The 12,720-nt window shown below is 42.6% G+C and overlaps 1 long non-coding RNA gene across 1 annotated transcript; it reads left to right on the top strand.

Moving 5' to 3' along the window:
* Positions 1-6,098: 6,098 nt before the first annotated feature.
* Positions 6,099-8,655, top strand: LOC140106518 (uncharacterized). The gene is made up of 3 exons (XR_011850795.1): positions 6,099-6,197; positions 6,419-6,779; positions 8,585-8,655. It is a non-coding gene; the product is annotated as an uncharacterized lncRNA (long non-coding RNA).
* The last annotated feature ends 4,065 nt before the right edge of the window (positions 8,656-12,720 follow it).

The raw sequence follows: 12,720 nt of genomic DNA, 5'->3' as shown, positions 1-12,720 counted from the left end.
TTACTTATTCTGCTGGTTATGTCATGGACTCACCAATGTATGAAACCATAGTATAAGATTTATTTGATTGGTTATTACTAATGATTACTGTTAGGGCTATTATTATAGTTAGAAATTATGAGACATTTTTTTGTTGTTAAAAAATGTATGTGGACAGGGGCGTATCTGTCACACATGGGGGTGTGGCAGAATCTCTTGGGGCAAAGTCTCTGGACTCCCTGGACCACCGCGGGGAATGATGGTGCTAGCAGAGTCTAAGTGGACCCCTGGTCTTCGCCAGAGCCCGCCGCAAAGCGGGATAGTCTTGCTGTGGCGGGGAGCCACCAGGTCGCTCCACGGGTGCGACTAGGCCCGCAGTGGCAGGCAAAATAAGGACACAGGGAAGGCAGGACCTTGGGTAGGCAGCACCTCGGGATGGCAGGACCTCGGGATGGTAGGACCTCAGGATGGCCACCGGGATACAGGACCACCACAGGAACACAGTATGGCCACAGGAGTACAGGACCACCACAGGAGTACAGGACCGCCACAGGAGTACAGGACCGCAACAGGAACACAGGACCGCCACAGGACCGCCACAGGAACACAGGACTGCCACAGTAATTCCACAGGATTACGGGAAATAAAGAGGCATCTGGAAATGCACAGGAAACACAGAGCCGCGAATGTAAGCGCCAATTAGGAGGAGGCTGTCCCTTTAAATGCAGCAGAGGGTGCGGGAGCGCGCGGCCCACAGAGAGAAAGCCGGCGTGGGACCAGGACAGGGCCGTCGCGGAATAGGGGACCAAGATAGTTGAGTACGGGACCGGGGGAAAGGCGCCACATTGTAGGAGATGTGCCCGCGATCCGAAACATGGATCGCTGGGGCATCTGTGACAGTACACCCCCCCCCCTTTAGGGCCCCTCTTCTCTTCGTCTTCATCCTCCTCCTCTTCTTCCTCCGCTTCCTCCAATTCTTCTTGGTGACAGGACACCTAAGGAGGAGAGCAGGAACAGAGAAGAAAGGACAAACCATGTGGTGCTTGGACCTGGCATGGAACAAGCCAAGGACATCTTGAGGACGTCTCAAACGTCTTTTGGCTGGAGGCTAGAGTGGGCCTTTGGAAACAGCAGGCTGGGGCGACTCTTGGGAAGCCACTGGAGAAGCACTGGGAAGTTGCAGAGGCTGGGGAGCCGCTGGGGCAGCACTGGGAAGCTGCAGAGGCTCGAGCGCCGCTGGAGCAGCACTGGGAAGTTGTGGAGGCTGGGGCGCCACTGGGAAGCTGCGGTGGCTGGGGTGCTGCTGGGAAGCTGTGGAAGCTGGGACTCCGCTGGAGCAGCATTGGGAAGCTGCAGAGGCTGGAGTGCCGTTGGAGCAGCACTGGGAAGCTGCGGAGGCTGGGGCGCCGCTGGAGCTCCACGCGGAGGCTGGCGCCACTGGGAAGCTGCGGAAGCTGGGGCACTGCTGGAGCAGCAATGGGAAGCTGCGGAGGCTGGGGCACCGCTAGAGCAGCACTGGGAAGCTGCGGAGCCACTTGAGCAACACTGGGATGCTGCAGAGGCTAGTGCGCTGCTGGAGCAGCACTGGGAAGCTGCAGAGGCTGGGGAGGCTCTTGGCACACCGGAGACTGGAGCAGCTCTTGGCACTCTGGGAAGGCCGGAGAAGACTCTGGAGCGGCCTCTGAGAAGGCCGGAGGGGACTCTGGAGCAGCCACTGGGAAGGCCGGAGGAGACTCTGGAGTGGCTTCTAAGAAAGGCCGGAGGAGACTCTGGAGCGGCCTCTGGGAAGGCCGGAGGAGACTCACTAAAGAGTTATGTGTATGCACTGTATGTGTGTGTATATGTTCTATATATGAGTGGACTTATGTGTGATTGTAACTTGCATGTGTGACTATACAAATATGTATATTTTTTAAAGGGGAAGGGGGGCCCCATGCAGAAGCCTGCTCTGGGGCCCTGCCTCTCCTAGTTATGCCCCTGCATGTGTAGGTTTATAAACTAAACAATGGATATCAAAATTAAACTTTATTGGCATACATTGGTTTATAGAAGTATACTATATTGTGTGACTGGAGCTCTATACGTTCTTAGTCCTTCACCCTTATTTCAGATGCATGTGAGTTCTTATTACACACATAGCATCCCTTAGTTTATATACAGACCAATCCGACCAAAAACGTTTCAGATGGGAATAAGACACCATTCAGACAAGGAACTGCTACAATGTTCTCCTAGACCCCAAAATTCTCCTGGTGGTAAATTCTACTATGCAGAGAAAATATAGAAGGACATAGTGTTCTTGGCGTCCTTGTGGAAATTATATGCACATTTTTACTTGATTTTATGTGAGTACTTGGATCCATCCGGGACCGTTGATGTAGCTCTTTTTCACAGATAAGGTGCTGCATTTTTATAATAATTTTTGAGTTTTACTGGTTTATAGAAGTATCTATATATGTCATTATGTTAATTTGGGAATTTTCTAAGAACTCCCCATTGTATAGGGGTTTTTTTTAAGCTAAAATAAGCTTTTACCTTAACTTTATTCTTATTCATTGGGATCAACAATTTCTTCCAGCTGCTTCCAGTAAGTGTGGTGACAAATGCACATCCAAACTATTTTCTCTCCTGGATAAAATTAAAACTGCCTTAAATAATATCCTGCCTTAAATAATATCCTTCAGTCCAAAAACTTGACCTTGATGCTAACGAAATATCTTATATAAAAAAGATGTCTGAAGGTGTGGTTACACTAATTCAAGATGGGATAACTAGAGAAACCACCATTACTGGCATTTTGAATGCTGATCCAATGAAACACATAGATTTGTTTATAGGAAGTCTGAGGTCAATAAAGAAAACAGAACACTAGGTGACATTATAGTGAAGGTAAGATATCACTTATGTACAGTATAATCTCTAGAGAATATCACAAAATTAGTTAAAGGATATCTACCACCAGGATGAAGGATTGCACACCAAGAACACTGACATACTGGTGTGACATACTCTGGCAGGATGTGTTCTTTATTTAGCTTCTTATTTCTTAGTGTTAAAAAAATTAGAAGGGTTGTAAAATTATGCAAATGACACTGAGGGACTCTGGTCTCCATATGTGTTAAGAAACCTGAAGTCCCTCAGGCTCATTTGAATAATTTTAAAGCATTTTATTTGTGTTCCCTACAAAGGAGCGCTTTCTGTTTTATTCTGGACCACGTTGATAACCTTGGCTTCAACTGGCTCTTTTCTGTGCTTTACCTTGAATTCGGTCTCCTTCTGCCTACTAACTCCCATCTGGGTACCTGTAACCTATACAATTATTGTTTCATAAAGTAGCGGCTTTGTATCTTTGTTGAAGCAAGGTCCAGAAAATGCCCTTGGGATTAGCTCAAAGCGAAACCAGCAAAGCGGAACCATTTATGTTTTTGTACAACTTGACTTTTGGTTATGGGATGGACCCTCACTTCGTCATAACAGCTCAAAAGGGGAACACTGTGTCCGCTATAAATAAACACAAAATACTTTATTTTTATGGTCTCAAATAGGCGACAACTTTATTTAAATCACAAGACTAAAACAGTTAGAGGAAGAGTTGGGTGAATTGCTAGGAATGGGATTCACCTATACTGTGAGATCCCCAGCTGCCTTGACATAAAGCCCACCGGCCAGACAGCAGTAAAGGGGCGGCACGCTCTGGCTTACCATTCTAGCAGAACCAGTCCATTTTATGGGCACCAATGACAATTGTGAAGATCCTCACTCCTGTGCTTCACCACCGTGCCCGCCCATTAAGACATCCTTCAGGCTGGCCACTTCCAAAGCTCATCTTGTTCACCACCATGAGGTTTAACATCCCCTATTAGTTAAAAATTAGTCCACCTGCAACTTCCACCCAACTCCTCCGCCACCAACTCCAAAGCTGTGACAGATAGCAGAACCTGCTATTCTTTATTACTTAAAATTGACTCCCATTTTATTTATTTACTTATTTTTTGAATATATGTTTCTATTTGTATGTTTCTTTTTAAATCAAAGCCATGAACATGTACATTACAATTAATGTCCAGGCAACCATAAAATCTGGCCAACCTCCGACTCACAAAGAGTCATCCCACAGCACTCAGGAGAGGAAAAACCCCCTGTGGAGGAAACCTCTAGAGAACCCATGGCTGAAGGATCACCCTTAGAAGGATAAAATCAACTTTATCTCATCATAATGCAGTAAAAAGCAATAATACATGGTACCAGATATAGAATGTCAGGATCCAACAAATAATGTACAATAAAGTTTTCTTAATTATACATAAAGTAGGTAAACAGTTGTAGAGTAGTAATGGTACCGGGCGGGCGTTCATGTTTCTCCATGGTCTTCTGGTGAGAGAAAGAGGAAAAGAGACACAGGACAGGAAGTGATATCTACTGCTGGGCCCCACCCCTCTCATTTACAGTACCACCCACCCCTACATACTCTGTCCTCTCACAGCACCACCCTTCCCTACATACTCTGCCCTCTCACAGTACACCCTGCCCTACATACTCTGCCCTCTCACAGCACCACCCCCCCCTACATACTCTGCCCTCTCACAGTACACCCACCCCTACATACTCTGCCCTCTCACAGTACACCCACCCCTACATACTCTGCCCTCTCACAGTACACCCACCCCTACATACTCTGCCCTCTCACAGTACACCCACCCCTACATACTCTGCCCTCTCACAGTACACCCACCCCTACATACTCTGCCCTCTCACAGTACACCCACCCCTACATACTCTGCCCTCTCACAGTACACCCACCCCCACATACTCTGCCCTCTCACAGTACACCCACCCCTACATACTCTGCCCTCTCACAGTACACCCACCCCTACATACTCTGCCCTCTCACAGTACACCCACCCCCACATACTCTGCCCTCTCACAGTACACCCACCCCTACATACTCTGCCCTCTCACAGTACACCCACCCCTACATACTCTGCCCTCTCACAGTACACCCACCCCTACATACTGTGCCCTCTCACAGTACACCCACCCCTACATACTCTGCCCTCTCACAGTACACCCACCCCTACATACTCTGCCCTCTCACAGTACACCCACCCCTACATACTCTGCCCTCTCACAGTACACCCACCCCTACATACTCTGCCCTCTCACAGTACACCCACCCCTACATACTCTGCCCTCTCACAGTACACCCACCCCTACATACTCTGCCCTCTCACAGTACACCCACCCCTACATACTCTGGCCTCTCACAGTACACCCACCCCTACATACTCTGCCCTCTCACAGTACACCCACCCCTACATACTCTGCCCTCTCACAGTACACCCACCCCTACATACTCTGCCCTCTCACAGTACACCCACCCCCACATACTCTGCCCTCTCACAGTACACCCCCCCCTACATACTGTGCCCTCTCACAGTACACCCACCCCTACATACTCTGCCCTCTCACAGTACACCCACCCCTACATACTGTGCCCTCTCACAGTACACCCTTCCCTACATACTCTGCCCTCTCACAGTACACCCTGCCCTACATACTCTGCCCTCTCACAGTACCACCCTCCCCTACATACTGTGCCCTCTCACAGCACCACACTTCCCTACATACTCTGCCCCCTCACAGCACCCCCCTTCCCTACATACTCTGCCCTCTCACAGTACCACCCTCCCCTACATACTCTGCCCTCTCAAAGCAGAACCCACCTATATTAAATGAATACAACTACATAAAAAATTCCAGCTTTATAGGTCCCCCCCTGCCAAAGTCATGTCCCCTTTGCTTATGGCTTCGGGGTGTCTTTCTTTGTGGTTCCTGTAAAGTAGCATATTGGCAGACCCTAAAGGTTAATGTGTCACATGGATCCTACCTAAAACTCTCAAGAGATGAATAGGACAAACTTTGTCAACATTTTTATGACCTTTTCATATTCATAATTGATAGATTTATTCAACACTAAGTAGTGACATTTAGAAAATGAATGTTGTTCTGTTATAATAATAATAATCCTTTAATTGTGTATATGGGGAGGTGGTTAGTACCTCTATGACCTGCAGAATATATAAAGATATGAAGATATATAATAGAACATAATTCAAGTCATTGGTGTGAGATCAATCATCGGTTGTGGTTACATTAACCAGCCATGTTACGCTTTGTTACTTTACTTGTTCTTCTGGTTACAACATGGAATCAACAAGGTATGAAACCATAGCATAAGATTTGTTTGATGCAGTATTACTAATAATTACAATTAGACCTATTATTATAGATACTCATTGACTAAAAGGACCTCTAGACAGTGAGAATGAGTGACAGATAAATGTAGTTGAATACACACAAGCAAAATTCAGTATTTCACAGGGTGATGTTTCCCTAAAATAAGCTTTAACCTTAACTTTTTTATTTACTATTTTTCCAGTTGCTTCCAGTAAGTGTGGTGACAAATGCTCATCCAAAGAACATGGTGAACTATATTCTCTCCTGGATAAAACTGAAACTGCCATAAACAATATCCTTCACTCAGAAAACCATAAGAAAATTGTTCAGGACCTTACCAAAAAAATGAAGTCCAAGATATGTGACCTGGACCTTAATGCTAATGAAATGTCTGAGATAAGAAAGATGTCTGAAGGTTTCATTAAACAAATTCAAGATGGAAAAATTACTGAAGACTTCATTATTAAATTTTTGAATAATGATCCAATGAAACACATAGATTCATTTATAGAAAACCTGAGGTCAAAAAAGAAATGTAAACACTAGGTGGCAGTATACAGAAGGTAAGAAATCACTTATGTATAATCTCATGAGATGAAAAAAATAATAATTAAGTCAATTTGCATTGTAAATTGATGGGGCTGTTCCATAAAAGTTATTGGGTATCATCATATTCCTATAATGTAAAACTAAATGAGGGAGAAGGGAAAGAAATTGCTACAAAGAAAGAATGGATAGAAGCATTACTTGTTTATTTTTTTTTATTTTTGTATTCTTTTTGTATTCATTTTTATTGATTTTTATAATTGTACATATTAATATACACAGAAGCATATTATAATATTTAAATACACATCATATCATCTGCAGCTCATGATATAGTAGGTTTGGATTAAGTCCATCTTTTCTTGTTAATTGTTGGAATCTGCTCTGGAGAGATCTGGGTATATGTTATTGATTGGTATGTTTAACATGCTTATTATTATTATAATAAATATGATATAATAAATATTATAATAATAATATTTTTTTTTTTCAAAGTTCGTAATTAGAAAAAAAACATTACAGAAACAAATGCAGTAGTCAGGACAAGTACATTGCTCATTATACAGACATATGGTAGTTATTTGGACATCAATAGAATCATATGATCATAGAATCATAGAAGAAAAAAAGAGTGTAGCAATCTGGTTAATAAGTCGGTTCTCAGGTTATAGACTTCAATTTGATTCATCCTCTAGGGAACTACATTCATTGTAGGCGTCCCTCCTTACTGCAGGTCGGTGAACCAAACTTGTAAAAGTAAACATAATTTATAAATGGGGGTGCAACTGCCTAAAATTATTTTGATCAATTAGTAAAATGCAAATTGAATAAACTTTGACAGTTTTAAAACAATCTTGGCAGGGAGGTTGTTCCAAACATGGAGGTCTTCTGTGGATTTAGGCTTGCTTAAGTTCTTCTTTTATTGTTATTCCAGGCAGATTTGAAGATGTTGAGATCCCAGCTCTTGAGAGCACAACTCTGATAATTAATCACAAATCATTAGCTTGTGGTATAGGACTTATAGCCTGGCTTCTTACCTCTGTAACCCTCCTCTTACTCTGGAGGGACTACTTCTCCCTGCTTACTCTGGAGGGAGGGGGAAGTCATGTGATACTCTATGAGTGTAGCTAGTTTGAGAGCCTTGTATTTGAATCTCTACAGATGTATATGTCTCCTGCAAAGAATATTAAGATAGCAGAGCTCCCTTGTTGCCCTACTCTCCGAACCTTATCTTCCAGGTCTGTGATTTTTCAGAGGTGGAGGGCACCTTATAATTGACTTAGATTTAGGACAAAGACTGGAAGAAGTTACTTTTTGCCAATTCCACTGCATCTGAGGTAGATTTCTGACAAGTAGCTTCAGAATAGAAAAATGTCATAACCCTGGAAATCGTATTTTGTTAATATAACAGTTCTATTAACTACAATTAAGACTTCTAATTAGAAAAATATCAGAACATAAACAAAATATTCAAAGTAGATATATTAAAAAATATAAAAATTGCTATATAAAAATGGTGGCTTAGAGCAAAAGAAAAGGCCAAGTATTCCCAGTGTGTATAGCCACCAACAGTGGCTGTCAGGAGAATGTCCACTCATTTCCTGTAATACTTTATGTTACCTGTGGTGGTGCTGCAGGAGAATTGAATACTTGGTGCACCTTACTGAGACATAACACTGGGAGAACCTGGGTTCTACTTATCATCAGGGGATCTTTTTAAAAATAGTCATTATTGAAAATGTTTATAAAACAATTAAATACCTATAAGTTTTAAGGCCATAAAAGAGAAGAGAGTTGTAATTGCATTATGTTTTCTTTTCAGTGCTGGGCATCCTTCAACACAGTTCCTTGGAATATGTTCCCACATTGACAATAAAGAGCATCAAAATGTTATTTGTGTGATACATTTATTTTCCCAACATTGTAATTACTGATTTCTGTGACACATTAGTGACATCCACTTAAACATTTCTGTCTCCTTTCATGTCTCACATTTTCTTTTCTTATAACAATATTTTATAGTCATAGAGCAGGGCCAGGCAAACCCAGGAGATGACCAGGGGGCCTTTCTTCCATCATATAGTGATCTTCTTTTCCCACAGGGTCCATGAGTGGTAAAGAACAGTATTGGTTTCCACCACTTGGTGTAGTGTTGTATCACAAGTGGTGCACAGCAATGTCAATGCAGCTTCAACTACAGGGATGGAAGATTTACCTCAGTACCTTTTGCGTATAAGCCAATAGGAAGACACCATCTGGATCCACTTGAATAACTAAAGTTAATTTAGTCATGGTCTAACTCTAGGGCAGTGGTGGCGAACCTATGGCACTGGTGCCAGAGGCGGCACTCAGAGCCCTTTCTATGGGCACCCAGGCCATCACCCCAGCATGAAGTTCGCCAGAGAGTACTCAAAGAATCTTCCTACAGAATCTTCCTTCAGTGATAGGCGAATTTTCCCTCCTCCTTTCAACTGCGTTGGTGTCTTTAGGAGGCTGAACGATTGAAAGTTGTCAGAGAACAAGGAGAAATAAATTACTGCTTAAATTGCTGTGTTGGCACTTTGCAATAAATAAGTGGCTTTTGGTTGACGTTCGGGCACTCAGGCTCTAAAAGGTTCGCCATCACTGCTCTAGGGCATTACATAGCCCTTGGCTTGGCTAAATGAAAAAGGGGTTGGTTCCATACAAAAATACAATTGGGGATGATAATACACTCTTAACCAATTAAATCTAGAGAGAGGTGGTGTGCCTCTAGGTGGTAGTCCTCCCAGAGTATCAAGGCCTAAATAATTGCTGATAGGCATGTCGCCAAGAAAACTGTAAATAATACTACACATAATGACACATAGCATCTGCTTCAGGTCAACCTTATATGTGTACAAGCATAAGTGTACAAGTATCTCTGGATACAGACATATGTACCCCCAATTCTCTCTAAAAAACTGTAAGACCCAACATGAAATACTATATTTAAAAAAAAATAAAATAAAAGGTAGGTGTTACAGATGTTCTGTGGAAGAACGTTACATATTGACATTCCAGGATTCCAGAATATGTGCTACATGGCCTAAAGAAAATGTTAATGCTAAACATGTACACCGCTTGTACTGGTGTGGGAAATAAGGCACGATGGGTTAGTATTTTGACCAATTTTGCATAACCGTAATAGTGCAAACAGTGAAGTACAAAAGATCAGTAGCATCAATAAAGTTTAAGTCTCCCAAAGTGCTCTGGTACATGAGAGTCCATACTCTAGTACAGTCCTTGAAGGGAAATTGGGGTGTAGGATACAAAAAGGGGGCAGGGACAACATTACAATCCTCTGCAATGAGGGGCTAAGTTCTTGCAATGTCTATGGCAACGGTCAGGGTCGGACTGGGGTGCCTGGGGCCCACCAGAGAAATTTATTCCGGGGGCCCACCATACTGCTACCTGGAAATATTCCATATTTCACAGGAGTTAACAGTGGCTGCATTGATGATTTTATGCCAGGACATAAATATTAGGGATGTAAGGGTCATTGCTCAGCACTAACTTACCAATAAGAATAACTAACAATAACCCTTCATCTCCTCCATATTCTCGCTGCACCACATAAAGAAGACTAGGCACTGACATTTAGGAAATAGTCTAGATAGTTAGTCAGTAATTACAGTTATTAGACTAAGAAGTGGGATTCAGTACCTCACATGTCTTCTCCTTTGGGTACTGAACTGCAGGACAACTTCTCCCTGTTTTTACTTATCTTCAGATATCTTCAGCTCTGTGTGGTATATCTCCACACTGTGCAACTAAAAGTATCACAGTCACTAGAATATAAAGTCACCTGGATAACAATGTCCCACACTGTGTTCCTAAATAATATTTACCCATCACAGCACAACTGTGCCCACTGTGCCCATAATACTGTACACCTAATAAATTAAATTGGACATCATTCCCATAAATAATGACATAATATATAATTTACAATTAATCATTTCATCTATACAGTCTTACAATGCTCCTGCTTATTAATTATGTTTTATATAATGCTCTCCCTAGATATTCTCCTATATACTCTTATATATGAGACCAGCACAGTACTACTACTTACTACTACTCCTATCCGTTATATATCGGTACAGTACACTACACCTATCCTGTATATTTGTACACAGCACAGTACTACTACTCCTATCAGTATACATGGGCACAGTATTAGTCCTCTAATCCTGTATATATGGGTACAGCACAGTACTACTACTCGTATCCTCTATATATTGCTACAGCACAGTACTATTACTCCTATCCTGTATATATGAGTACAGCACAGTACTACTAATCCTATCCTGTATTTATGGGCACAGCACAGTACTACTACTCCTATCCTGTATATATGGGCACAGCACAGTACTACTACTCCTATCCTGTATATATGGCTACAGCACAGTACTATTACTCCTATCCTGTATATATGAGTACAGCACAGTACTACTACTCCTATCCTGTATATATGGGTGTTAGGGATTTTTATGCAGGGCCCCAACAGCCCTCTTGACTTTTGTAAGGTGAGTCCTAATTAACCCTTTCATGATTGAACATAGAGACCAAGACATGTCAATCTCTTAGTCAATTAATAATAAAAAATGCATACTTTATAAGAGACAGAAAAGTCATCAAAGGGGCGTGAATAGTATACTGCAAAGCTATTGGTCATCAGCAAATTCTGGGAAAAGAAAGTTAATTAATTGTGCTCAGTTCTCAGAGACCTTGTACACAGATATTGTTTATACTAGTTTGCTGTGAAGGAGATGATAAGTGGCTCCAGAATCATATTATTATGCAGCTTCGAGGACAGACTGGCTTCTCATTAAATGTCAAAGGGTATTAGCTGACAGGCGAGCAAACAGGTTACATAAAATGAAGTTTGAATCATGACATTAACTTGACAATGGTCAGGGAACATGGCCGCTGTATCTAAGATGGCGGACAGTAGTCCCGAAACCAGTGAGACCTCCTTAACAATGGGCACAGCACAGTACTACTAATCCTATCCTGTATATATGGCTACAGCACAGTACTATTACTCCTATCCCGTATATATGAGTACAGCACAGTACTACTACTCCTCTCCTGTATTTATGGGCACAGCACAGTACTGCTACTCATATGCTTGTATATATGGGCACAGCACAGTACTACTACTCCTATTATGTATACATGGGCACAGCACAGTACTACTCCTATCCTGTATATATGGACACAGCACAGTACTACTACTCCTATCCTGTATACATGGTCACAGTACGGTACTACTACTCCCATCCTGTAAATATGGACACAGCACAGTACTGCTACTCCTATCCTGTATATATGGGCATAGCACAGTACTACTACTGCTATTATGTATATATTGGCACAGCACAGTACTACTACTCCTATCCTTTATATTTGGACTATTATATACAGTCCTTCTTAGTATAAACAATGCTGCAATGGTTGCCCTTATGACCCCCCTCATTACATATAGTCCTCCTCTGACCCTTTACTACTCTATATACAATCCTTATTATATATTTAATTTAGTAGAGCCCCTCTTTTAATTCCTATTCCTTATATAATGGCCCAACATATTGTCACATTTACAAAAGCCCCATATTTACTTATTTTTGTACCGGACTGTGAATAGTTAAAAAAATAATAAAACTCACTTACCTATAACAGTGCTCACACGTCCTCCACTTCCCTTCTCCCCATCACGCTGGGACTGTACACTGAACAAGACGCGATGCAGCGTGAGTGCATCATCGGGCTGCCGCACGTCCGGGGTCATAGTGCGTCGCGCACTGGGGAAAGTTCCTGGCCGCGTCGCACCCACATGGTCAATGGCAGACTGCTGTGTTACATCGGCAATAGGTCTTATGGCCGCATAGAGTACCAATGCTTTGGCAGGGGCCTCCGATGGGGATGGAGGCT

This window comes from Engystomops pustulosus, chromosome 11, assembly GCF_040894005.1.
Source record: "Engystomops pustulosus chromosome 11, aEngPut4.maternal, whole genome shotgun sequence".
NCBI lineage: Eukaryota > Metazoa > Chordata > Amphibia > Anura > Leptodactylidae > Engystomops > Engystomops pustulosus.
Note: the sequence above shows the minus strand (reverse complement) of the source record. Positions and strands in the feature narration are given on the sequence as shown.